Source organism: Myxine glutinosa, chromosome 4 (assembly GCF_964187855.1).
Source record: "Myxine glutinosa chromosome 4, kmMyxGlut1.1, whole genome shotgun sequence".
Classification (NCBI taxonomy): domain Eukaryota; kingdom Metazoa; phylum Chordata; class Myxini; order Myxiniformes; family Myxinidae; genus Myxine; species Myxine glutinosa.
The window spans coordinates 119,794,860-119,821,300 of NC_136264.1; the positions used below are offsets into that span (position 1 = coordinate 119,794,860).

The 26,441-nt window shown below is 45.5% G+C and overlaps 1 long non-coding RNA gene across 8 annotated transcripts in view; it reads left to right on the forward strand.

Moving 5' to 3' along the window:
- LOC144891801 (uncharacterized) overlaps nucleotides 1-26,441 on the forward strand; it is a 217,323-nt gene that overhangs the window by 166,660 nt on the left and 24,222 nt on the right. The window lies entirely within an intron of this gene.

Genomic DNA, 26,441 nt, shown 5'->3' on the forward strand with positions numbered 1-26,441 from the left:
GTCTAGGCTAGCTTGACCTGGATTCTTGTCTAGGCTAGCTTGACCTGGATTCGAGTCGAGGCTAGCTTGACCTGGATTCGAGTCTAGGCTAGCTTGACCTGGATTCGAGTCTAGGCTAGCTTGACCTGGATTCGAGTCTCGGCTAGCTTTACCTGGATTCGAGTCCAGGCTAGCTTGACCTGGATTTGAGTCTAGGCTAGCTTGACCTGGATTCGAGTCTAGGCTAGCTTGACCTGGATTCGAGTCTCAGCTAGCCTGACCTGGATTCGAGTCTAGGCTACCTTGACCTGGATTCGATTCTAGGCTAGCTTGACCTGGATTTGAGTCTAGGCTAGCTTGACCTGGATTCGAGTCTAGGCTAGCTTGACCTGGATTTGAGTCTAGGCTAGCTTGACCTGGATTCGAGTCTAGGCTGGCTTGACCTGGATTCGAGTCTTGGCTAGCTTGACCTGGATTTGAGTCTCGGCTCGCTTGACCTGGATTTGAGTCTAGGCTAGCTTGACCTGGATTCGAGTCTAGGCTAGCTTGACCTGGATTCGAGTCGAGGCTAGCTTGACCTGGATTCGAGTCTCAGCTAGCTTGACCTGGATTCGTCTCGGCTAGCTTGACCTGGATTCGAGTCTAGACTAGCTTGACCTGGATTCGAGTCTCAGCTAGCTTGACCTGGATTTGAGTCTCGGCTAGCTTGACCTGGATTCGAGTCTCGGCTGGCTTGACCTGGATTCGAGTCTAGGCTAGCTTGACCTGGATTCGAGTCTAGGCTAGCTTGACCGGATTCGAGTCTAGGCTAGCTTGACCTGGATTCGAGTCTAGGCGAGCTTGACCTGGATTTGAGTCTAGGCTAGCTTGACCTGGATTCGAGTCTTGGCTAGCTTGACCTGGATTCGAGTCTTGGCTAGCTTGACCTGGATTCGAATCTTGGCTAGCTTGACCTGGATTCGAATCTTGGCTAGCTTGACCTGGATTCGAGTCTCGGCTAGCTTGACCTGGATTCGAGTCTCGGCTGGCTTGACCTGGATTCGAGTCTAGGCTAGCTTGACCTGGATTCGAGTCTCGGCTAGCTTGACCTGGATTCGAGTCTCGACTGGCTTGACCTGGATTCGAGTCTCGACTGGCTTGACCTGGATTCGAGTCTAGGCTAGCTTGACCTGGATTCGAGTCTAGGCTAGCTTGACCTGGATTCGAGTCTAGGCTAGCTTGACCTGGATTCGAGTCTAGGCTAGCTTGACCTGGATTCGAGTCTTGGCTAGCTTGACCTGGATTCGAGTCCAGGCTAGCTTGACCTGGATTCGAGTCTAGGCTAGCTTGACCAGATTCGAGTCTAGGCTAGCTTGACCTGGATTCGAGTCTAGGCTAGCTTGACCTGGATTCGAGTCTCAGCTAGCTTGACCTGGATTCGAGTCTAGGCTAGCTTGACCTGGATTCGATTCTAGGCTAGCTTGACCTGGATTTGAGTCTAGGCTAGCTTGACCTGGATTCGAGTCTAGGCTAGCTTGACCTGGATTTGAGTCTAGGCTAGCTTGACCTGGATTCGAGTCTAGGCTGGCTTGACCTGGATTCGAGTCTTGGCTAGCTTGACCTGGATTTGAGTCTCGGCTCACTTGACCTGGATTCGAGTCTAGGCTAGCTTGACCTGGATTCGAGTCTAGGCTAGCTTGACCTGGATTCGAGTCTCAGCTAGCTTGACCTGGATTCGTCTCGGCTAGCTTGACCTGGATTCGAGTCTAGGCTAGCTTGACCTGGATTCGAGTCTCAGCTAGCTTGACCTGGATTCGAGTCTAGGCTAGCTTGACCTGGATTCGAGTCTCGGCTGGCTTGACCTGGATTCGAGTCTAGGCTAGCTTGACCTGGATTCGAGTCTAGGCTAGCTTGACCAGATTCGAGTCTAGGCTAGCTTGACCTGGATTCGAGTCTAGGCTAGCTTGACCTGGATTCGAGTCTAGGCTAGCTTGACCTGGATTTGAGTCTAGGCTAGCTTGACCTGGATTCGAGTCTTGGCTAGCTTGACCTGGATTTGAGTCTAGGCTAGCTTGACCTGGATTCGAGTCTTGGCTAGCTTGACCTGGATTCGAGTCTCAGCTAGCTTGACCTGGATTCGAGTCTAGGCTAGCTTGACCTGGATTCGAGTCTCGGCTAGCTTGACCTGGATTCGAGTCTTGGCTAGCTTGACCTGGATTCGAGTCTCAGCTAGCTTGACCTGGATTCGAGTCTAGGCTAGCTTGACCTGGATTCGAGTCTCGGCTGGCTTGACCTGGATTCGAGTCTAGGCTAGCTTGACCTGGATTCGAGTCTAGGCTAGCTTGACCAGATTCGAGTCTAGGCTAGCTTGACCTGGATTCGAGTCTAGGCTAGCTTGACCTGGATTTGAGTCTAGGCTAGCTTGACCTGGATTCGAGTCTTGGCTAGCTTGACCTGGATTCGAATCTTGGCTAGCTTGACCTGGATTCGAATCTTGGCTAGCTTGACCTGGATTCGAGTCTCGGCTAGCTTGACCTGGATTCGAGTCTCGGCTGGCTTGACCTGGATTCGAGTCTCGGCTAGCTTGACCTGGATTCGAGTCTCGGCTGGCTTGACCTGGATTCGAGTCTAGGCTAGCTTGACCTGGATTCGAGTCTAGGCTAGCTTGACCTGGATTCGAGTCTAGGCTAGCTTGACCTGGATTCGAGTCTAGGCTAGCTTGACCTGGATTCGAGTCTAGGCTAGCTTGACCAGATTCGAGTCTAGGCTAGCTTGACCTGGATTCGAGTCTAGGCTAGCTTGACCTGGATTCGAGTCTAGGCTAGCTTGACCTGGATTCGAGTCTAGGCTAGCTTGACCTGGATTCGAGTCTAGGCTAGCTTGACCAGATTCGAGTCTAGGCTAGCTTGACCTGGATTCGAGTCTAGGCTAGCTTGACCTGGATTCGAGTCTAGGCTAGCTTGACCAGATTCGAGTCTAGGCTAGCTTGACCTGGATTCGAGTCTAGGCTAGCTTGACCAGATTCGAGTCTCGGCTGGCTTGACCTGGATTCGAGTCTTGGCTAGCTTGACCTGGATTCGAATCTTGGCTAGCTTGACCTGGATTCGAATCTTGGCTAGCTTGACCTGGATTCGAGTCTCGGCTAGCTTGACCTGGATTCGAGTCTCGGCTGGCTTGACCTGGATTCGAGTCTCGGCTGGCTTGACCTGGATTCGAGTCTCGGCTAGCTTGACCTGGATTCGAGTCTCGGCTGGCTTGACCTGGATTCGAGTCTAGGCTAGCTTGACCAGATTCGAGTCTAGGCTAGCTTGACCTGGATTCGAGTCTAGGCTAGCTTGACCTGGATTCGAGTCTAGGCTAGCTTGACCTGGATTCGAGTCTAGGCTAGCTTGACCTGGATTCGAGCCCAGGCTTTTAAATCACCATGTTATTTTTGCAGTTTTAAAAATGCTTCTTAACCTCCACACCTTTACTCCTTTGGTATTATGAATCAGATTTGTATTTCTTTGGTCTCAGTTATATTATTTGATGTGATTTTCTGGACGACTGAACTGGGCTGACCAACCAATTTAAACCTATTAGCAACATACGACTTAGATTCAGGAATAAAGAAGCAACAAAAGATTTACTTCACGTTTCTATCAATGTCAGACAAACAAGTTTCCAATTTATATGACTTGTTAGATTTACCAGCTTCAAATGTAGGGACATCGCTGTTGCCAGCCACCACGACCCCTTTTTGGGATTCAGGCAAAATCCATCACTTGGGAAAACAAACATGTCAGGAAATTAACAGTGAAACATTTGCATTCAGACAACATTGTGTCTTGGCCATTCAAATCCCTACTCTGAACGACACGCCCTCTCACACCCTCTAACTCCAACTCCTAACTCCCACACTCAACTTTAGAACCCCTCCCTCCCTGTTTCCACATATTTATTAAACTCCATTCAAACCAAATGTCTGGAAATGTACTGTATAATTAAACTGGAACGATGGTTGGTTCCAGTTATTATTTGGTGTGCAAAGTAAATGAATGGTCTTAGTGAGCCTTCCCTTCGTGACGTTGTTGTGACGTTCAGAGTTGTTGACTAAGTGAAGATTAATTGCTCAGCAAATGTTGGCCTTGCTACTGGCAAGTGCATTAAGCAGTATTTTGTGACGTTTCACTTTGAGATATTTCGATTTGTGACGTAGTTTGTTGGTTACATGAAAATGAATTTTCGGTGAAACTGCTTTCTAGGAATAGTGTTTTTGAGATATTAAAGATGTACTAAATTTGTGACGTTTCAGTTTGTCTCAATTATGCTAAGTGCAGTCGTGACAAGAACATACATGTACACTTTTAGCTTATTAGGACATTGTCTTACAGGTGTTCTGCACAAAGGAGCATCTGCTTATTCTCCTTTGTGAAGTTTGGATTTTTTTTTTTACTGTTTGTGACGTTTACATCCAGGCACCAGATGTTGATTATGAAGGACGAGATGACTTTATGAATAGGTGGCAATTTTTTCTGCTTTTTGTCTGAACGGCAGAGATACACGTACAGTGAGCTATATCCCAGGACAATTATTTGCAATTTTTTGTGACGTTTTCTGATCGTGTCCAAAATATAGGAGTTTCTGTTTCGACGTATAGCATTCAGGACTTTGTACAAAATTTCAGCTTTGTATGACAAAGCGTTCCATCGGTTGATGGACAGGTTGGAGTGGTTATACCATGCAGTGAAGCAAACTTGTCTGAAGTTTACAAGCAGAAACTTCATTCATGGACCATGTTCAAGAAAAGTATTTATTGCCAACAATTTAATCATCTACACAGTATAAAAGAGACCCGGAAAGTAAAGTTGTTTTTTATCTCGAATTAAATAACTTATGGGGAGACAAAATGTGTTCGATTGTGGTGTGTGCGCCTCGGAGAACGTTCACCTGGCTGGCAGACGCACGTGGTCCCTCTGCAGCGAGTTATTTGCTCCTTGGCCCCGGCACGTGCCGCATCGGTGAACGTTAAACCGGAGCACGTGGTCCGACTGAAGAGAAACAACATGCACATAAAATGCAGTCGTGTGTCTCATGGAAGAGCTCCTACGTAACTGTTTCATTGGCGGTGAATTGAAATGTGGTGAAAATCACAAAGGTGAGCAGCTCTGACGTCACAGTTTTTGCGAACTAAAGTTCAAATCAGGTGCAGCAGTAACACAATCTAGTGCTTCCGTAGAAATGGCTTGCCTTGACAAGTGGGAGGGGATTTGGGGGTGTGGGTTGTGCACTGTTTAGTTTTATAATGGTCTGGTGTAAAGTTCGTTTTTTTGATGACGGGTGGTTACAGTGATTTAAGCTCAAACTATTAAACAGTTAACTTGATATGAAGTGCAAAACAGAGGTTTCTGCCTCATTTTCCGGTTCGACCTCATAATCCCACTACGTGATATTTTTTTCTGTGATAAATTCCTGGACTGTTGTGGAAGTGTGCAATAATAATTGTATATTATATATATATATATATATATTGTTACAGATCTCGACGTCGGCCTTTTTCCCCTTAAGAAGGGGGGATTAATGACCTTGTCCGCGATTGACCGACATGAGTCCTGGGGGCCCCAACGCTCCTTCCGGTCGGGAGCAGCCAGGGTATTTGGTCTACAAAAAGTCCCAAGGACCTGAGTGCCACTCCAGACTGCGAAGCAGGGGAGGGACTCCCGCTCCAACCCCGGTTTTAGATGATCTAGTTGCCGAGCGGTTTTTAGCAACCCAAAGTTCGAGTCATTAGCATTCACTAACCCGATTCCGAAACGTTGGCCAAATCGTGCCACAGGTATTCAATTGGGAAAAGACAAGGATGAACGGATGTAAAGGAAAGAAAGGCAAGGTAGGAAGAACAAATATAATTTATTACTAACTATTATGTACACAATCAAAGGAACCAAGGAGAAGGAAAGATACGAAAATAAAGACAGAAAGATGGAAGGACCAGAAGACACAGTGCAATTTCTAGCTTATCTATACAGGCTTAACTTATACCCCAGGACAAGACACACAAAACAGACGACAGTCAGACTTACACGGGGATGATGACAGGAATGGCAGGAAGGAGAGGAAGGTTCAGCTGGAGCAGGAGAATGGTCGGGCCGGGAGTGAGCAGCCGCCGCCCCTCCTCAGGCGTGTTCGCACGGCGGCGTCGCTTTGTAGCCACGGCCGAAACCGCTGTCAACGCTCAAAGCTGCGGTGGTTCAGCTCCGGTTGGTTCAAAGCTGCGGTGGTTCAGCTCCACGCTGCTGCTCCTCCTCCACTGGGCTCAGCTCCACTCTCGGTGGACTCTTACGCACTTCTCTGCTCCCCCTCCACTGAAGTCTGAACTCAACTGGTGGACTGCTCTTCCTCCACTGATGGACTGCCAACTCTCTGACGCATCTCTTTGGGGGTGTCGCGTGACGGGTTATATAGGCCACACCCTCGAACCTTCGCGAACCTCCCCGATCGTTCTTTCTCCGCCCTCTCAAGCCAAACCCCTCGTGCTTGGTTGGTCGGCAAGGGCTCTCCTGGCTCCACCCTCTGATGACGAGATGGAGACACGCCTTTGTTCTCCGAGCTGGAGCACATGGCAATGGCGGCGAATGCAGTTGGCAATAGAGGCTTTGGGAATGGAAGCTTTGGGGAATTTGAAAAGGGAACTATCTTATGTCATCTGATGCAATGCAGTGTCAACTAGTGGGAACAGAGCCTTAAACTACATAGAATAAGAAATAACTATTGAAAGGTATATGATTTTCTACATGCATGCGATGGATTAACTATGGGGACGACCTATGACCTTTACACACAAAACGGAGATATTTACAAGGAATCATTACACTACTTAGAGGGTGATATTTACACAAAAAAAACACAGGATTCTCAAATCCGCAACAATATATATATATATATATATATATATATATATATATATACATATATATTGTTATGAATTTGGTAGAGCAACATCTAGAGCTAGGTAGATCTGTATAGGTAGGTATTCGACTGTCGTGACAGGGACTCTACATGTAATAAGTTCTTGATGTTTAGGCGTTTGTCGGGGTAATATGTATGATTGTGGATCTACCTGGAGATTCGGGTGTTAAATAGTGAGGGATTAAAGGTAACGCCCCTGTGAGTTTCACCTAGTAGTCAAACCTTTGTCCATTATGGCACTCCAAACCACATAAACATTAGTTAGGTCCTTAGCGCAACATTAAATAATTCCTTTCCCTGACAATGACTTCGGAACAAACGGACAGGAAACCAGGCTAGGACACCGCCGATGATGGCCGCAGCCACCTACACCTCCGCTGGGCCTCGAGTGCCACGCGCTATCACAACACTACAGGCCTGTGATTCGGTGGAGGGCACTGATTGGGTGGCGCACCAAGGAACGTGACGTCACCAGCGAGGTTATTTAAGGGAGCGCCGAACGCTCTCTTGGTTCTTGTTCTCTTGCCTCTCTGGCGTCTGGCAGGGCAGCTTTTGGTCTCTTGTGGTTCATGCTTTTAGTTGCGCAGCAGTTGAGAAGAGTTCTGCAGAAGAGTTGGCTGCCAGCACTCCCGCAGAGAGTTCACTTCAGTTGAGCCGGAGGAGTTGAGTTGAGACCAGTCCCGGAGCGAGTTGGAGGGACGAGACGTGCAGTCAAACCTGCGTTCTCCCCGTTCCTGTCTTTTCGTGCTTCGTGTGGGGATCGATCTTGGGTGAAGCCGCTGGCCTGCGTTGGGTGCCTTGGAGATTGGTGCACCGACCTCGTGGGCGGCGAGAGGATCGGAGCTTGGAGAAGGCCTGGTGGCGGCTGAGCGTGGCCGTGTTACAAGAAGACGACAGAGACAGATAAGCCCGGGCTCTGCGTACACTGTACACGACGTGACGTGTTTCTTTTGTAATTCATAATCTCCCTCGTATCGTGTTTGATATCTGTTGTGTGTGGGATCCCAATTTAGGCTTCTGATTAGAGTTATTACCGGCGCGGGCTTTTTCACTGTCTTTACTTTTCATTAATAAATCCTTGTATTATTTTCTGTATATATCTGAACGCAGTTTCCTGGGTGTTTCATTTTAATAGATAAGGCTGCGGAGCTTGCTGTGTCCGCCATTCCGCGCGTTTAACTTTGTGTTGATTTGGAATCCGCCATTGAGTTTTCGCCTCGGGAGTGTAAAGCCTCGCAATCGGCCATCCGCAACTGTGGTGTTAATCGCGGTTGCGTAATAATATATATATATTGTTGAGGAAATGGCTTATATGGGTTAACAATGTATAGCACAGAAATAGTTATTTCCATAGTGCAAGTTTAGCGTAAGAGTGAGGTAAATTCATTGTAACAGAATATGCATTTATATTTGTAAATAAAGCCTGCTGTCTCCCCTTCCTAATGCTTGTGTCTAAAACCGCTTCTACCTTCAAACCCTGTTTAATGCTGCAGATGGTAAATGTGTCCTAAATGTGCTTTGAAAGTGGAATTTGGCATTACAACACCGAGGAGGTACTAGTTTTGCCATGAATCCCGGAACATTCAGGTCAATCCAGAGGCACAGGGGAGGGTTTTCCCCATAATTTACGACCGAACCACTAATACGCTGCCTTCAGAAAGTATTCACACCCCTTGACTTTTTTACATTTTGTTGTGTTACAGCCTGAATTTAAAATGGATTAAATTGAGATTTTTTTTGCCACTAATCTACACATAATACCGCATAATGTCAAAGTGGAATTTTGTTTTTAGAAGTTTTTACAAAATAATTAAAAATGAAAAGCTGAAATGGCTTAAGTCAATCAGTATTCAACCCCTTTGCAATGACACCCCAAATTGAGCTCAAGTGCATCAAATTTCCTCCTTGAGATGTCTCTACAAATTGATTTGAGTCCACCTGTGGCCAATTCAATTGATTGGACATGATTTAGAAAGAAACACACCTTTCTATATGAGGTGCCACAGATGATAGTGCATGTTAAGAGCAAAAACTCTCCCATGAAGTCCAGGGAACTGTCTGTAGAACTCCGAGATAGAATTGTGAGGAGGCATAAATCTGGGGAATGGTATAAACCAATTTCTAGATTGTTGAAAGTTCCCAAGAGCACAGTGAGATCCATCATTAGGAAATGGAAAGAATATGCAACTACCGAAACTCTTCTTATAGCTGGCCGTCTGACCAAACTGAGCAACCGTGCAAGAAGGACCTTGGTCAGGGAAGTGACCAACAACCCAATGATCATGACGACAGAACTTCGGAGTTCCTTGGCTGAGATGGGAGAACCTGCTGGAAGGAGAACAGTCTCTGCAGCAGTTCACAAATCTGGGCTATATGGGAGAGGGGCCAGACGGAAGCCACTCCTGAGAAAAAGGCACATGACAGCACACCTGGAGTTTGCAAAAATGCACGTGAAAGACAGACCATGAGGCAAAAAAAATCTGTGGTCTGATGAGATTAAAATTTAACTCTTTGGCATGAATACAAAGCGCTATGTCTGGCGGAAACAGAGCACAGCTCATCATCCATCCAGCACAATCTCTATTGTGAAACATGGTGGTGGCAGCATCATACTACAGGGATGCTTTTTAGCAGCAGAGACTGGTAGACTTGTAAGTATAGAGGGAACAACGAATGAAGCCAAATACAGGTAAATCCTTGAGGAGAACCTGCTTCAGAGTGCAATAGACCCAAGACTGTGGCAAAGATTGACATTCCAACAGGATAATGACCCCAAGCATACAGCCAAAGCAACACTGGAGCTTCAGATTACATCGGTGTAGTTTGACTTCTCTATTTGTGGGAGCAAGGGCTTAATATTAATAATGGGTAGCTAAGTCTGACTTCCTAACCCTGGTGTTGGGCTAGCGGCTAGGGTGCCGGCTTAGGATCCTCGGATCCTGGGTTCGAATCCCGGTCGATCGCTGAATTAACGCCAGGGGGGTTGACTCAGCCTGTCATCCTTCCGAGGTCGGCTAATTGAGTACCAGCTCACTGGTAATTCCCTGTTTGTGGTAAAAGGCGACAAAAAGGGTTGGCGGCAGGAAGGGCATCCGGCCATAAAACATTGCTTCAAAAAGGGGACCGAAAAACAACAACAACCACGGTCCCCGAAAAAGGCCAACCCCCGCTTTGCAGGGGAAAATGGCCTCTAAAGGTGTTTTTTTGTTTGGTTTTTTTTTTAAGTCTGACTTCCAAAATTACCGTTTGTTAGTGTAGTGACAGTTTACGTTCATTTATTGTTAGTCATGTTTAAATACGGGATGATTTTATCTTAATTGTAAACTTTAAAGGTGGGGGTATAGCTAATGCTGTCTCTGTCTCTGTCTCTGTCCCACCCTGAAATATAGAAACGCTCCTCGAAGATAAAAAAAATAATGAAGTAAAAGTTGCTTCAAATTAACCCAAACCTATGGGAAAATTATAATTTTTTCAATTGGACGAAAAATTGAATCTGGGAGGTGGAAAAGAAACAGACTGCTGCTTCGAACGCTCCAGAATTTTTTTCAAAAAATATTTGCTGTTAAGTAATGTGCTGCGATATATTTGCTGTGAAGACATATGATGATTTTGGAAATTCACAATGTTCCATACAGTGTATTTAATAGGGTAACACTGTCTGTCTGTTCCCCCCTGAAACACGGAAATGATCCTCGGAGACAATAAACGATGTAAAAGTTGCTTCAAACTAATCTACACTTACGGGAAATTTATAATTATTAAGTAAAGATTGCGTGAAATTAATCCAAATCGACAGGAAAATTCTAATACTGCCTCAATTTGGTGAAGGATAAAGAGGAAGTAACGCCGTGTGTTGGACGGCGGAATGATAGTTGGACTACGTGACTCAACATTTTGCTGCATTCAAAATAGTCAGTTAAACACCTGTATGAGGATTGTCTAGGTTTGTAACGATTGCGTCACGGGCCTTTGTAACTGTATGAGCCGCAGTATTTAGGGAGGCCTCTGGTATAAAGTGCGTTTGGAATTTATCCGAGTGATGTAACCACCATGATTGATGTATTATTATTTAATTATAAGAAATGAAGGTTTTTTTTTTTTTTTGTATACAAGATCTAGGCTCGTGTAAGAGCTGTTTTGCTTCAAACAATACGTAGATTTTTTTGGGAGTGATAGAGGCAGCCAGCGGTTTCCGACGTTTCTCTTTAAAAATTCGACAGGGATCACACCAGAAAACCCGTCATTAATGATTATAAGGTCTTTGTTCGAGTAATTCGGAGAATCTCACAACTGCACTGTGAAAGAACCTTTGTTATTATTTACTTTTAACGATGTGTGTATAAAGCAAGTTACCAATGCAGGTGCTCCGGGGAACTTCTGTGCCGGCTATGTGACGTCCTGGCACTCCCTTACAACACACAAATGGCGGTTGGAGAGTGAGCATAGCACCGGATGCAGTGTGTGATCTGTGCGGACACTATTGCGATTAAGCCGTTTGAATAGTTGTCAACATGGTGAGAAGAAAATGTGAGAGAATTGAAGGAGAGCGGCAGAAGTGTGGCAGATGAGCGACAGATGTGGTGTGTGGGGATCTGAGAGCACGGGGTGATGGTCTGGACACACACACACACACACACGCCTCAACGTTTTTGCAACAGATGCAAAAATCCAGTATAATTTATCTTGTGGCCTCGGAACCAAACAAAACTATGTACTGTCTAACCCTAACACCCCCAACATTCGGGGATTCGTTCCTGAAAAATGCCGCGAATGTGAAATCCGCGAATGTCGGGGCATTGTTTCAATGGAAAAAAGGGGATAGGTTTCCAGCAGTTTATGATTCATAAGGGAAAATGAGAAAATTCCTGTGAAAAACTGCAAACACACAAAGCACTGTGCCGTGAATGGTGAAGCAGGTCAGAAAAACTGTGAATATGCCTCTGAAAAACTGTGAATATACCTGTGAAAAACCGTGAATACACGAAAAAACTGTGAGTACACGAAAAACTGTGAATACGCAAAGCACAGGGCCGCAAATGTAGTGGCATGTCACATTTTATCAACCGTGAATACCCGGGATCCGCGAATGTTATGACCGTGAATGTTAAGGTCCAACAATATTTATAACAGTCATCTCAGCTGGCATAGCTTCTACCTCCCAACATAATTGATGGTAAATATCATTTTAAACTTTCCCTGTACATTCAAAATCCCAGATATGTCCTTCCCATCGGTGTTCAGAAACAACGAATCCAGATAAACAGTCCATTCACTGGAAGCGATCTGTCGGGGGTTTGTAAAAAGCTTGTCCACTGGGAGGTTGCAATACGAGCAGCTGCCCAAGCTGAGAAGGTTATCCAAGTCTTTCATTGCACAGAGGCACCTTTCTCTCAGGTACTTTCCCAGCTTATTTTAAATATTTTCAGCTTATTTCAGAAGCTTTGTGAGCCATTTTCATTAAAAAAAAATACTTATCTTTGGCATACAGTATACGTTATAATACCCTGAACCCTGAGGTTTCCTGCGGTTTCTGCGCATGCTCGCCGAGCATTTTGGGGGCGGCATACAGTCACGTGAAAAAGTACGTACACCCCATGTAAAGTTTTGACTTTTTCAACATATTTCAACATACAGCTATTTGATCTTCATTTCAACAATATTGATAGATAAAGGTGATATAATATAACAAATATCATGAGACATTTACATTTTGTAGTCCATTGTATAATTTAAATAAACATAAATGCAAATTTCGCATGTGGAAAAAGTAAGCACACCCCTACATTTATCACTACTTCAAATACCTCAAATTAGATTCAGATGCAAATGATTAGAACATCGTTAGAGAGGATCTTGGAGGAACCTGTCTTATTTAAACCTCAGACATTTCGTTTGGTTTGCTCTTTGTTGTTGAAGTGTGCGGCGTCACCATGCCTAGATCAAAAGAGCTCTCTGAGGCCTTCAGAAAGAAGGTTATAGATGCCTAAGAGTCTGGGAAGGGATTTAAAAAGATCTCCAAACAATTTGAAATCAATCATTCGACTGTCCGGAAGATCATCTACAAGTGGAGAAGATTCCAAACAACTGCCAACTTGTTCAGGCCAGGCCGCCCCAGCAAGTTCAGCCCGAGAGCAGACCACAAGATGCTGAAAGAAGTCTCTAAGAACCCCAGAATGTCATCACGGGACCTACAGGTAGCTCTTGCCACTGTTGATGTCAAAGTGCCCGAGTCTACCATTAGAAAGAGGCTGCACAAATTTGATCTACATGGGAGGTGTGCCAGGAGGAAACCTTTGCTGTCCAGAAAGAACATCAGGGCAAGTCTAAAGTTTGCCAATGCACACCGAGGCAAAGACCAGCACTTCTGGAACAATGTGCTCTGGACAGATGAGTCAAAGGTGGAGCTATTTGGCCACAGTACCAGAAGACATGTTTGGCGAAAACCAAAGACAGCATTTGACCACAAGAACCTGATACCAACTGTAAAGCATGGTGGTGGAAATATTATGGTTTGGGGCAGCTTTGCTGCATCAGGGCCTGGGCAGCTCACCATCATAGAATCCACTATAAATTCTTCATTGTACCAGAGGGTGCTTGAGGATAATGTGAGGCCACCTTTTTTTGCAATTGTTTTTATGTTTTGCTATGCATTATGTTTTGCACTCTATCAAAGCGTCTTTGGGCTTCCTGAAAAGCGCTATATAAAATAAATGCATTATTATTATTATTATTATTATCTGTCGGCAAGTTGAATCTCAACCGAAGGTGGACCTTGCAACATGACAATGACCCTAAACATACCAGTAAATCCACCAAGGAATGACTGAAAAGAAAGAAATGAAGGGTTCTGGAATGGCCAAGTCAAAGCCCGGATCTAAATCCCATCGAGATGTTGTGGGGGGATTCGAAACCAGCTGTGCATGCAAGAAACCCCTCAAACATCACACAGCTGAAAGAATTCTGCATGGAGGAGTGGGCAAAAATTTCTCCCAGTCGATGTCAGAGACTGGTAGACAGTTATAAGAAATGCCTACTTGAGGTTGTTTCTGCCAAAGGGGGCAATAGCACCTATTAGAGCCAAGGGTGTACTTACTTTTTCCACATGCGAAATTTGCATTTATGTTTATTTAAATTATACAATGGACTACAAAATGTAAATGTTTCATGATATTTGTTATATTATATCACCTTTATCTGTCAATATTGTTGAAATGAAGATCAAATAGCTGTATGTTGAAATATGTTGAAAAAGTCAAAACTTTACATGGGGTGTACTTACTTTTTCATGTGACTGTATATATATATATATATATATATATATATATATATATATATATATATATATATATATATATATATAATATATATATATATATATTCAAGCATGTATTACAACCATACACATATTTACACAACAGGTTCCACAGTCATATACTGTATGTACAAGAAGATTCCCAAGCGTGCATACCTTCCCCTTACCCCATAATCGACATCCACGCCCACAGATCCTTATCAGTCGCTCATCACCTTTACACTAACCTGGCGTTGAATAATCAATAACTTACAATGCATCTGTGGAAAAACAGTGATGGGGGAGGGGCAACATAAGATGTGAGAAAAGCTAAATAAAAAAAATAAATAAAAAAAGATGGGGCTGTGTGTCATGCTCCTGCACACCTTGCATGAGCCGCAGTATTTAGGGAGGCTATATATACATTTATATATATATATATATACATTTAGGGAGCCGCAGTATTTAGGGAGGCAACCGCTCTTCGGTTGCAACACTCACGACTGAGCTCCAAACTGCCTCTGGAAGCAACTGCACAACAACTGTTCGTCGGGAGCTTCATGAAATGGGTTTCCATGGCCAAGCAGCCGCACACAAGCCTAAGATCACCATGCGCAATGCCAAGCGTCGGCTAGAGTGGTGTAAAGCTCACCGCCGTTGGACTCTGGAGCAGTGGAAACGCGTTCTCTGGAGTGATGAATCACGTTTCACCATCTGGCAGTCCGACGGACGAATCTGGGTTTGGCATCCGAGAACGCTACCTGCCCCGAATGCATTGTGCCAACTGTAAAGTTTGGTGGAGGAGGAATAATGGTCTGGGGATGTTTTTCATGGTTCGAGCTAGGCCCCTTAGTTCCAGTGAAGGGAAATCTTAACGCTACTTGCATATAATGACATTCTAGACGATTGTGTGCTTCCAACTTTCTGGCAACAGTTTGGGGAAGGCCCTTTCGTGTTTCAGCATGACAATGCCCCCGTGCACAAAGCGAGGTCCATGCAGAAATGGTTTGTCGAGATCGGTGTGGAAGAACTTGACTGGCCTGCACAGAGCCCTGACCGCAACCCCATCGAACACATTTGGGATTAATCGGAACGCCTACAGCGAGCCAGGCCTAATTGCCCAACAGCAATGCCCGACCTCACTAATGCTCTTGTGGCTGAATGGAAGCAAATCCCCACAGCAATGTTTCAACATCTAGTGGAAAGCCTTCCCAGAGGAGTGGAGGCTGATATAGCAGCAAAGGGGGGACCAACTCCATATTGATGCCCATGATTTTGGAATGAGATGTTCGACGAGCACATATGGGTGTGATGTTCGGGTGTCCACATACTTTTGGCCATGTAGTGTATATGTATTTATAAAAGCGAAATGTTTGTTTGTTTATTTGTGAACCTACTCCTCTGAGCTACCACGGTTAATCGGCACAAAACTTTATAGGATAACATTTTTTTACCGCGATGCACCTAAATAGGGGTTTTAAAACAGTTATTTCCTCACAATTTATCTACTCGTATGTTATAAAAGGAGCCGTGTCTGTCTGTCCGTTTGTCTGTTTGTCATGTTATAACTTGAGAACGGATTAACGAATTTCAATAAATCCAATTACGGTGGATTCGGGTAACTCCCGGGAGTGTTTGTGATCCCAAAAATTTTTTTATGGGTACAAGGACACACATGTCAAAACTACAAATGGCAACACGTGACGTTGGTTATCCCTGCACGTAGAGCAGGATCTCCCAGGAATCCTCTTTTTTTCTTCCCCCATAGATTATCCATCGCAGCAAAGATTTGTATTTCCGTCAGCGAAGCGACGGGTCTTATATTCTAGTAACTTATAAACACCCAAGCCACCACCTGTCACCATGATCTCCGAGGATCGATCCACATATACAAAGCTTTATAAAAAGTCCAATTATTTTTGGATTTCAACTCAGATATCTATATAATTGGTGAGATGGAGAGCTCGGATCCTCAAGTACGTTATCATATGTCAGAAATAACTCTTAATTAAGACGTCACCATGATTGGCAAGTTCAGTGAAGAAGGAGTCACGTGACTTCACAAATGCGCTAATTATTCAAAAACCCAAAATAGTACAAAGTCACCCTATACTTCGAAAAGGTACTTTTACTGCTCATCTAACAACAAAACCCTCAATGGTGAAAAAAAGAGTTTGTAGTAAAAAAAGGTTACCACTTAGCTAACTTTACGAAATATACACCTCCAAATATACACTCAAAATATACAAATACATCCTGTAGTTTAAAACAAGCCATTTTGATCCGTATAACTGTACAATCGATTTGAGACGTTCCTATTGTCTGACAATGAAGCAGATCTTGAATATCTCATTTAATTAAGTCGTGATAATCTAAGCTGGATGATCGGGACAATTGGTGCGTTTTTAACTTAGGCCTTTATAAAGTTCCCATTGGCTGTAGACCCTGTAGTTTGAAAATTACAAGTCGTGCAAATAAAACAAATGCATTGAATTGAAGCCAAACCAGCCACACATTCAATGATGCAAGTGAGAAGGGCGAAAAAACGAGATTTGGAGTCGTTAGTGCACGTGTGGGGCATGATCATAAACTAGGGTAGATCCTTATATGCAATGTCTGTCGTGCAACCCACGTGCGGACATCCTCAAACCGCCACATACAACCTGTGAACCTCCAACAATTACCTGAGCCTCACGACATGGTGAGTTGTCTTGCTGTTTGTTTGTGGCCTTACTGCATTAGCTCCCAAGGTTAATCACAATAAAACTTTATACGATCAGATTTTTAACCACGATGCACCAGAATAGGTGTTTTAAACAGTCATGAGAAAGTCATTTGCCTGTTATTTCCATGTTGTCCTCACGAGTTTATTTATTTACTACAGCTTCACTTCTTCACACCCTTTAGACCCCATTAGACCCTTTACATTCCTTGGACCCCTTTAGACCCCATTATACCCTTTACATTCCTTGGACCCCTTTAGACCCCATTATACCCTTTACATTCCTTGGACCCCTTTAGACCCCATTATACCCTTTACATTCCTTGGACCCCATTAGACCCCATTATACCCTTTACATTCCTTGGGCCCCTTTAGATCCCTTTACACCCATTTAGACCCCCTTAAACCTCTTCAGACCATTTACACCCCTTTAGACCCCTTCATACCAATTTCGACCCTTTTGAGGCTTATACACCTTCTATAATTTTAAGACCCTTTGGACAATTTAAGACCATTAATTGGACACTTTAAGACCGAACGCCCGTCATTGATGGGTGCCTTTGCTAGTACAGTGCCTATAGAAAGTCAACATCCCCTTTCAAAATTTTCACCTTTTGTTGCCTTGTATCCTGGAATTGATTTGCATTAAATCAGACTTTTTCCCCCCTTTTATTTACACATAGTAACCCACAACTTCCAAGTGAAAAATAAATTCCACAAATTTCAGAAAATTAATTAAAAATACAAAACTAGATTATCTTGGTTGGATAAGTGTCCACGCCCCTTATAATAACAATGGTAAATGAGCTCAGGTGTAACCAGTCACCTTCCAAACAACACACCAAGTTCCCACCTGTGTTAAATTGTAGTGATTCTGATTATTTCAGAATAAAATCAGCTGTTCCTGTAGGTTTCCTCTGCTGGGTAGTGCATTTCACAGCAAAGACTCAACTATGAGCACCAAGGAGCTTTCAAAAGACCTCCGGGATAAAGTTGTGGAAAGGTACAGATCAGTGGATGGGTATAAAAACATTTCAAAGGCCTTGAATATCCCTTGGAGCACAGTCAAGTCAATCATTACGAAGTGGAAGGCGTCTAATACCACCAAGACCGTGCCTAGATCAGGCCGTCCCTCCAAACTGGATGACCAAGCAAGGAGGGGACTTATGAGAGAGGCCACCAAGAGGCCAATTGTGCATGTGACGAAAATATCTCAAGCACTCCACAAGTCTGGCCTATACGGTAGGGTGGCAAGAAGGAAACCATTATTCAAAAAAGCTCACCTTGAGTTCCGTTTGAGGTATGTAAAAAAACACCCCGGAGATTCTGAAGCCATGTGGCAAAATTTTTGGTGGTCTGACGAAACCAAGATGGAACCTTTTGGCCTAAATGCAAAACGTTAAGTTTGGCACAAACCCAACACAGCACATCACCCAAAAAACACCATCCCTACTATGAAGCATGGTGGTGGCAGCATCATGTTATGGGGATGTTTATCATCAGCAGGGATTGGGGCACTTGTCAGGATAGAAGGGAAAATGGATGGAGCAAAATACAGAAAAATCCGAGAGGAAAACCTGCTGCCCTCTGCAAGAAAGCTGATTTTTTTTTTTTTTTTTTTTTTTGTATACAAGATCGAGGCTCGTGAAAGAGCGAACATTAATCACACAGAAAGACAAACCGACATAAAACAAATAACAACGGGAGCGGTAGACAAGATGGGGAGAGAGGGGGAAGGACACAAACACAACATTTGAGAGCAGGGACCGAGAGACATGGAGACATCGAGAGATCTGTGGGAGGGAGAGGGCTTTGGGGGGGGAGGCATGGGAATGGGGGGGCATGGGAAGGGGGGGGGGGGTGGGAGGTATAAAACATATGGACACTGCCAGGACTTCCAGGAAAGAAGTTGGAATTTCAAACAAGGTGGATCTGGGGTGAATTAGCGGGGGTAGAAAAGATCAAGGTTTTGGATGGGGGAAGATAAGAGATGGTGGTGAACAGCTGTTTTAAAGACCTGGAGGGAGGAGTGGGATTGAAGGGAGTGTGGGAGTTTGTTCCAGAGGCGGGAGAAAAGAGGAATGAAAGAGTGAAGGTGAGCAGAGAGCCGAGATTTCGGCAGTTTAACCATAAGAGGGTTGCTGGCAGATCTTGTGCGACCTGTAGGAATATTTGGGGGACAGAGCACAGAGAAAGCTGGGGGAGCAAGGCCGGAGAGGAGTCGGTAGAAGACAGAAAGACCACCTACCTGCCTGCGGTGAGTGAGTGAAAGGCCCTCACAATCAGCTTCATCGCGGGAGATTCCAATTGGGACGGAAGTTCAACTTTCAGCATAACAACCCGAAGCACACAGCCAAAGCTACACCGGAGTGGCTAAGGAACAAAAAGATAAATGTCCTTGAGTGGCCCAGTCAGAGCCCTGACCTAAATCCAATCGAAAATCGGTGGCATGACTTGACGAGTTCTGTCCATCAACGGTCCCCACACAACTTGACTGAGCTTGAACAGTGTTGTGCAGAGGAATGGGCAAATATTGCCCAATCAAGGTGTGTAAAGTTAGTAGAGACCGATCCCAACACTCACAGCTCCAATTGCTGTCAAAGGTGCTTCCACCAAGTATTAACTCAGGAAGGTGGACACTTATCCAACGAAGATATTCTACTTTTGTATTCTTAATGAATATATGTAGAATTTGTTTTTCACTTGCAGGTTTTGGGTTATGATGTGTGAATAAAGGTGGAAAAAGTCTGATTTAATGCAATGTAATTCCAGGCTATAATGCAAAGAAAGGTGAAAATTTTGAAAGGTGGTGCAGACTTTCTATCGGCACTGTATATATATATAGCCATGGAAGCACCATCGGCCTGATCACGAGAGGGTCTTCTTCCAATGGGGGAGAAGGGGAGGGGGGGGGGGGGACAAGTCCATGCACAGACATGGCCGTATTTTATATAGTAGGATGGGATTGAACATGCTTCGACACATAGGCCGACAGTGATGTGTTTTGATGCTATAATGTGGTGCATATTGAGGTGTATTACATTCTGCCGATGAGTGTTATAGGAAGATCGCAATATAGAAAGACGTATGTCCCCCATCTCCACTGAACTTCGGTGCAAGAAAATGCATTTGTGCGGTGTATTAGTGGAAGTAGTTCGTGTGCACACTTCCTCGTTTGGTGAACGTGGAACAAAGAAAGCTAGCAGCGCCTCCTGCTGGTTTCGTCCCAATGAGTCTCTGAAGGCGAGAGGCGTTGAAGTGTTCTTGCGTTATTGTTAGATCAGACACACACATTTCCGTTATTGTTAGATCAGACACACACATATGGGTCCAAAGGATACATATGTACACCAAAGCCGTTATATAATGGATGATGATTCCCGAATGAAGCCAGAAATTGAGATTGGGGATGGTTTTGAGTAGAATATGCCTCAAATATGAAATTGGAATCTCCTGCGATGAAGCTAACTCCGAGGGCCTTTCACTCACTCACCGCAGGTATGTAGGTGGGTCTTTCTGTCTTCTACCGACTCCTCTCCGGCCTTGCTCCCCCAGCTCTCTGTGCTCTGTCCCCCTAATATTCCTACAGATCGCACAAGATCTGCCTGCAACCCTCTTATGGTTAAACTGCCAAAATCAAGACTCTCTGCTCACCTTCACTCTTTCATTCCCCTTTTCTCCCGCCTCTGGAACAAACTCCCCCACTCCCTTCAATCCCACTCCTCCCACCAGGTCTTTAAAACAGCTGTTCACCACCATCTCTTATCTTCCCCCATCCAAAACCTTGATCTTTTCTACCCCCGCTAATTCACCCCAGATCCAGTTTTTTGAAATACCAACTTCTGTCCTGGAAGTCCGAGCAGTGTCCATGTGTTTTATATTTCTCCCACCCCCACTTCCCCACCCCCACTTCCCGTGCCTCCTCCCCGCAAGCCCTCTCCCTCCCACAGATCTCCCTCTTCTCTACTGTTGTGCTTGTGTGCTTCCCTCTCTCTCCCCGTCTTGTCTCCCCTTTCCTTTATCATGCTTTATGTGTCAGTTTTGTCTTTTTGTGATTAATGTTAGCTCTTACACGAGCCTTGATCTTGTATGCAAAAAAAATAAAAAAATGTTTTCCCCATGCCTATGAATAAAGAAAATGAATGTTGGCATTTTGGTCCATTATATATATATATATATATATATATATATATATATATATATATATATATATATATATATATATATATATATATATATATATATATATATATATATATATACGTATATATATATATATATATATATATATACGTATATATATATATATATATATATATATACGTATATATATATATATATATATATATATATATATATACATATATATATATTGTTGTGGTTTTTAGAACCCTCCACTTTGTAAATACTGTATCTGTAATATTCCCTTATAAATAATCCCCTGTAAATATTCCCATTTTTGGTGTAAAGGTCAAAGGTCGCACCCTAGTTAGGCCACGAGCAACACGGAGCACACCATAGGCTTCTTCTTTAGTTATTTCATTAGTATGTGTTTCAGGTAAGGATCTGTTCCCAAAAGTTGAATCTGCGTTGTATTAATTAAATAAGAGTAGGCCCCCTTTGTCAATTCATATTGCGGCCTAGCCTTCCTCCAAATTGTGTTCCTTGGCTTGCCAGTAGCGTTCGCTGCCTGGCTCAGCCGCCATTGAACACGAGGTCAGGCTTGGAGAAGAAGTGGGCGGGGCGGCAAGAACGAGGTGTGGCCACGTCAACTCACCACCAGGGCGTGGCCGGTAAGCCCCCACCAGCCAACCAGGGCTGAGGTGAGCTCGTTAATAGGCGTGGCTCGATGAAGCGCGGCTTGATTTCTAAGCGGGTTATAAAAGCGCAAGCGACAAGCCCTCTCGAGAGATGCACCAGGGAGAGAGAAGGAGTCAAACCTAAAGAGATGTGGAGATGCGCGAGGGGAGGCCATTGATGAAGAACTGCGCAGGGGACCTTTGCGATTGAGAAAACAGCGCAGAGACGGCGGATGATAAGAACACTGCGCAGAGGATCGCTTGGAACCAGCGTTTGATACGAACTGCCGTTTGGTTTGAGAGCGTTCGGCACGCTATACGCACGCAGCATCCCCGCCCCTCGCATATGTAAGGTCCAGTCGTGCGCCAACGGCACGCGAAGCTGCCTGCCATTCTTCGCGGCGGACCCGGAGCCCGGAACCTTCTGCTTGGACCCTTCTCTTCCTTCCCACCACCACCACCTCATTCGTGTAAGTGTGTTTGTACTGTCCTGGGCATGTGATAATATAAGACTGTTTAAGGCTGCCCTGCGTCACTGCTTCTTCTTCTTCTTGTATATTCCCTTCTTTCATTTCCTCTTCGGGTTTCTTGTACATAATGAATAAATTATATTTGTTCGTGCTTTACTTTGGCTCCTCTCATCCGATCGCTTGCGTCCTGTCCCCAATTGAATATCGGTGGCACGATATAGGAACCGCTCAGAATCGGGTTAGTCTTTCTGCTAACGGCTCGAGCTTCGGATTGCTAAACCTCTTGGCAAAATTCCATCTTGTCCGTGGCTCGGGCAGAAGTAGCGCCCTGCTTTGCGGCGAGGTTGGCGAAGGTATCTGGGACTCCATTGACCAGTCACCCTTGTCAATCTCAACCCCGCAAAGGAGCGCGATATTTCTAGGACACGGACGGCCAGCTTAATAGACGAGGGGATTAAACCCCCCTCGGTAAGGGGAGCGCCGTAAACCGAGATCCGCAACAATATATATATCCGGGGATCCGGGGGTCGTCGCTCCCCTTACCCAGGGGGGGGGGGGGTGGGGATTAATCCCCTTGTCTTTTACACTGGCCGATCCTCCCAGTCCTGGAAATTACATGCTCCTTTGCGGGGTTGAGATTGGCCAGGGTGATTGGTCAAGAAGGGTTCCCAAATACCTGCTTGCCAATCTCACTGCAAATCAGGGAGATAATTTCTGCTCGAACCACGGACAGATGGAAATTGCCGAACGGTTTAGCAATCCGCGATTCGAGCCGTTAACAAAAAGACTAATCCCGATTCTGAGCGGTCCTGCCAAATCGCGCTGCAGGTACTCAATTGAGGAAATCACGAAAGCGATCAGATGAGAGGAAACCAGAGTAGGAAGAACAAATATGATTTATTAATTACACTAAAAGAGGAAACGAAAGGAAAAGCATGCACAAGTAGAGGAAGTAAAAGGACAAAGGGCAAGCTTACACACTCTTAATTAACACGCGCAGGACAATACAAACGGACTTACACGAAAGGGTAGTGGTAGGAAGGAAGAGAAGGGTCCAGGCAGATGGTAGGTGTCGAGGCCCCGCTCCAAGCTCGCACTCCGGTCCATGCTTTGGGCTCGAGGCGAAACCCGGCAAACAGCTCCGCGTGTCGTTGGACGCGACCGGACAATTATATAGCGGGGGAAAGTTGGTATGCTGCGTACGTAATTCAAATCTCTGCCGCTCTGCCGGTCAATCTCCGTGGCTTTCTCTCTGCCGCTCACCTCCGTGGCTCTCTCTGGCTCATCTGCCGTGACGTCTCCTTGGCTCTCTCTGGCTCATCTATCTCTGCCGCTCTGCCGTAACATCTCCTTGGCTCTCTCGAAGTAGTCCGCGGCGGCGCTGTTATTACATGCCTCACGTATCAAGCCGCGTCCGCTTCGCTCCGCCTACCGGTGAACATGCCTCGGCCTGGATTGGTCACGAGGGTTCATCGCTACCTCCCTTCGTGACGCGTTGATGGGGCCACGCCTGCGTTCCTGGCACTCCTCCCCCCTTCTTCTCCAACTCGACCGCGTGGTCAATGGCGTCTTGAGACGAGCGCTGAGGCGGCTGCGTCTGGCAGAGGCGCGCAATACAATTTGGAGGCAGATTACGCCGCAAAATGAATATGATTTGAAAAGGGGCCTAGGTTATTTGATTAATGCAACGCAGAGTCAAACTATTGGAAACAGATCTTTACCTGAAACACATACTAATGAAATAACTGAAGAGGTTCCTATGGAGTCCTACGTGTTGCAATATGGCCTAACTAGGGTGCGACCTTTGACCTTTGGAAGATGGGGATATTTACAGGGAATTATTTACAAGGCTTATTATTTTACAAGTGAAGGTTCTAAAAACCGTAACACACCACCCGTCTCTCCTCCAGGCACGTCCCGTGCCGACAAAACTTTAACTTAGTGTGACACTCAGGTGTGGTTACGCTCTACTTTTAACCTTAACCTGAGTGCGACATTTTAAAAACAATTAAGTATGTCCCGCCTGCTGCGTTGCATTCTACCTGACTGCCTCACGCCCACAGAATAACCGAATTACGGAATTAATTTTCAAACTACACATTGACGGTGGGGAGCATTATTTACAAAGACTATACTATTTGGTATTTACAAACTAAACCCAGGACCTGTCTTTTGGGAAACAAATGCAGCACTTTTGAGAAGAGGAAAATCATTGCCACACTGCACTGCACCGATACACCAAGCACCATTTAACAAAATGAGCACCAATAAGCACCAAAGCACCATCCGGTGCACAGTCATACATTTCAATATAATCAAATGGCGTCTTCTCTTCTCTGCTGGGCCGATGCTTCTGGATGACTTCTTGCTTGCTGCCTAGTTGGTAATAAAAAAGGGCACAAAACGCGTCCAATTCTTTTTTAAATTATGGCCAGCAGGGGCCAACTAAGGGTGGTCCACCTGCATGGCTTAGGTGCCACCTCAACCGTGGTCCGCAAGCAAGATTTGCACTGGCCACAATGGCCGGTCCCCAGCAGAAGTGCCAGGCCCCAAAACGTGGCGTCCATATGTGGTGCTCGGCCACAAAAACGTGTGGTCCATAAAGTGGCGCTCGGTCACAAAAACGTGTGGTCCATAAAGTGGGGTACCGGTCCAGGCAGGCAGCAGCGAGGGTGCGGGCACACAACTGCGAACACCTGCGCACCTCCCCCGGGCCCAAAATAAACAAATCCATGAGTGGGGGAAGGAGGACAAGCAAGCAGCGGGGCAAGATCGCAAGAGTACACGTTAAAACAAGGCAATGCAAGGTGAGGTGCACTGGAGAGCGAGCGGAGAAAGCTCGTCCCCAGCATACGTCCCCCCCCCCCCCCCCCGTCACCTAATCTACCCTTGCCCCTACCCCGTATTTACACAATTTACAAATCCGTCGCTAACGTCCTGTCTTCCCCATATCTCCCCTAATCCAAATTCGTCATCAATCCCTCTAAACCAAATTTGCCATCAATCCCAATTCCTCATCAATCCCTCCTAAGGAGGAAGAGATGGAATCACAAGCACAATGTCACCCCCACGTCATGATGTGTCTTACATCCCAGACATTTGCAAAAAACGGTGGTGTGGAGTCCTGTCACCTTGGTGAGTGGATGCGGATGGTGCAAAGAGATTTTCAATCCTAAACTACCTTCTAAATGACTTTAACACACTTTACACTACCCGGGGTCTTTCCCTGCCAAACCATTGGCCATTTTTACTCTATGTGGTTCTAAGAACCGAGTTCCCATTGACCAAACTGTGGTGCTCACCAATTTGGGGTCTCACTCCCCCGATTCTACTCCCTGTGCCCTTGCACAATTTCCGGGCTGGGTCGTGTGGCGCTCCCAGCAGGTCCGCTCACCTGCACACCTCCGCCACTGTAGTTGCCTCCCGAGCTTACCTGCTCCTCACCCTAACCTACCAGGGGAAGGCCCTCTGGCGCTCTCACCCCCTACCGCCCTCTCTGGCGTCGGGCTACCCGGGTCCGTCCTCCGGATCCTCGGGCCCCATTGAACACTAACACAACTCTGCCTGGCTCCCAGAGCCTACCTGCGGCCTCACCTGGCCGACAGACTAACAGTGGCGGAGTGCCCATTTAACCACACGTACTAACAGGCCACACGCCCAGCCAATTTCACTCCACTAATGCACCCCTCAAGCAGTACTCTGCTACTCTCGCACCACAGATGCCAATATCCAACCACAATTTACCTACTCCCTCTACCTACTTTTATACTACCCTGCCCGGGTATTCGTGAAGGGTCCATCCTTCCCCATCCACTCCTTTCGCACCAACCACTCCACTCCACGTATTCCACACTCCACTCACTCTACACCATCCATTCCATACTCCATTTACTCCAGACCATCTATTCCATACAACCATTCTCCATACACCTGTATTGCACTTGCACACCTTGCAAGCCATTCACTCAATACAATGCCATTCATCATGCTCACCACAAAGAACTTCCATACCAATTCCTCATTTCCATCATCCTCCCTACAAACACACTGCATCATCTGATCTAACTACTCACTTCTGAAACTCGTGCTCCCCATCTTCCCTTATGCTAAGCACTCCCTCGTTGTTATCAACCAAACTAATCTCTCTACGTCCCCTCTACAGGTATCAATGTCGCTACTTAAATCTAAAGTTACCTATGGTCAGCTATTTCCCTATACATTATAACCTAACCCTCCCGGGCTAGTTTGTACAG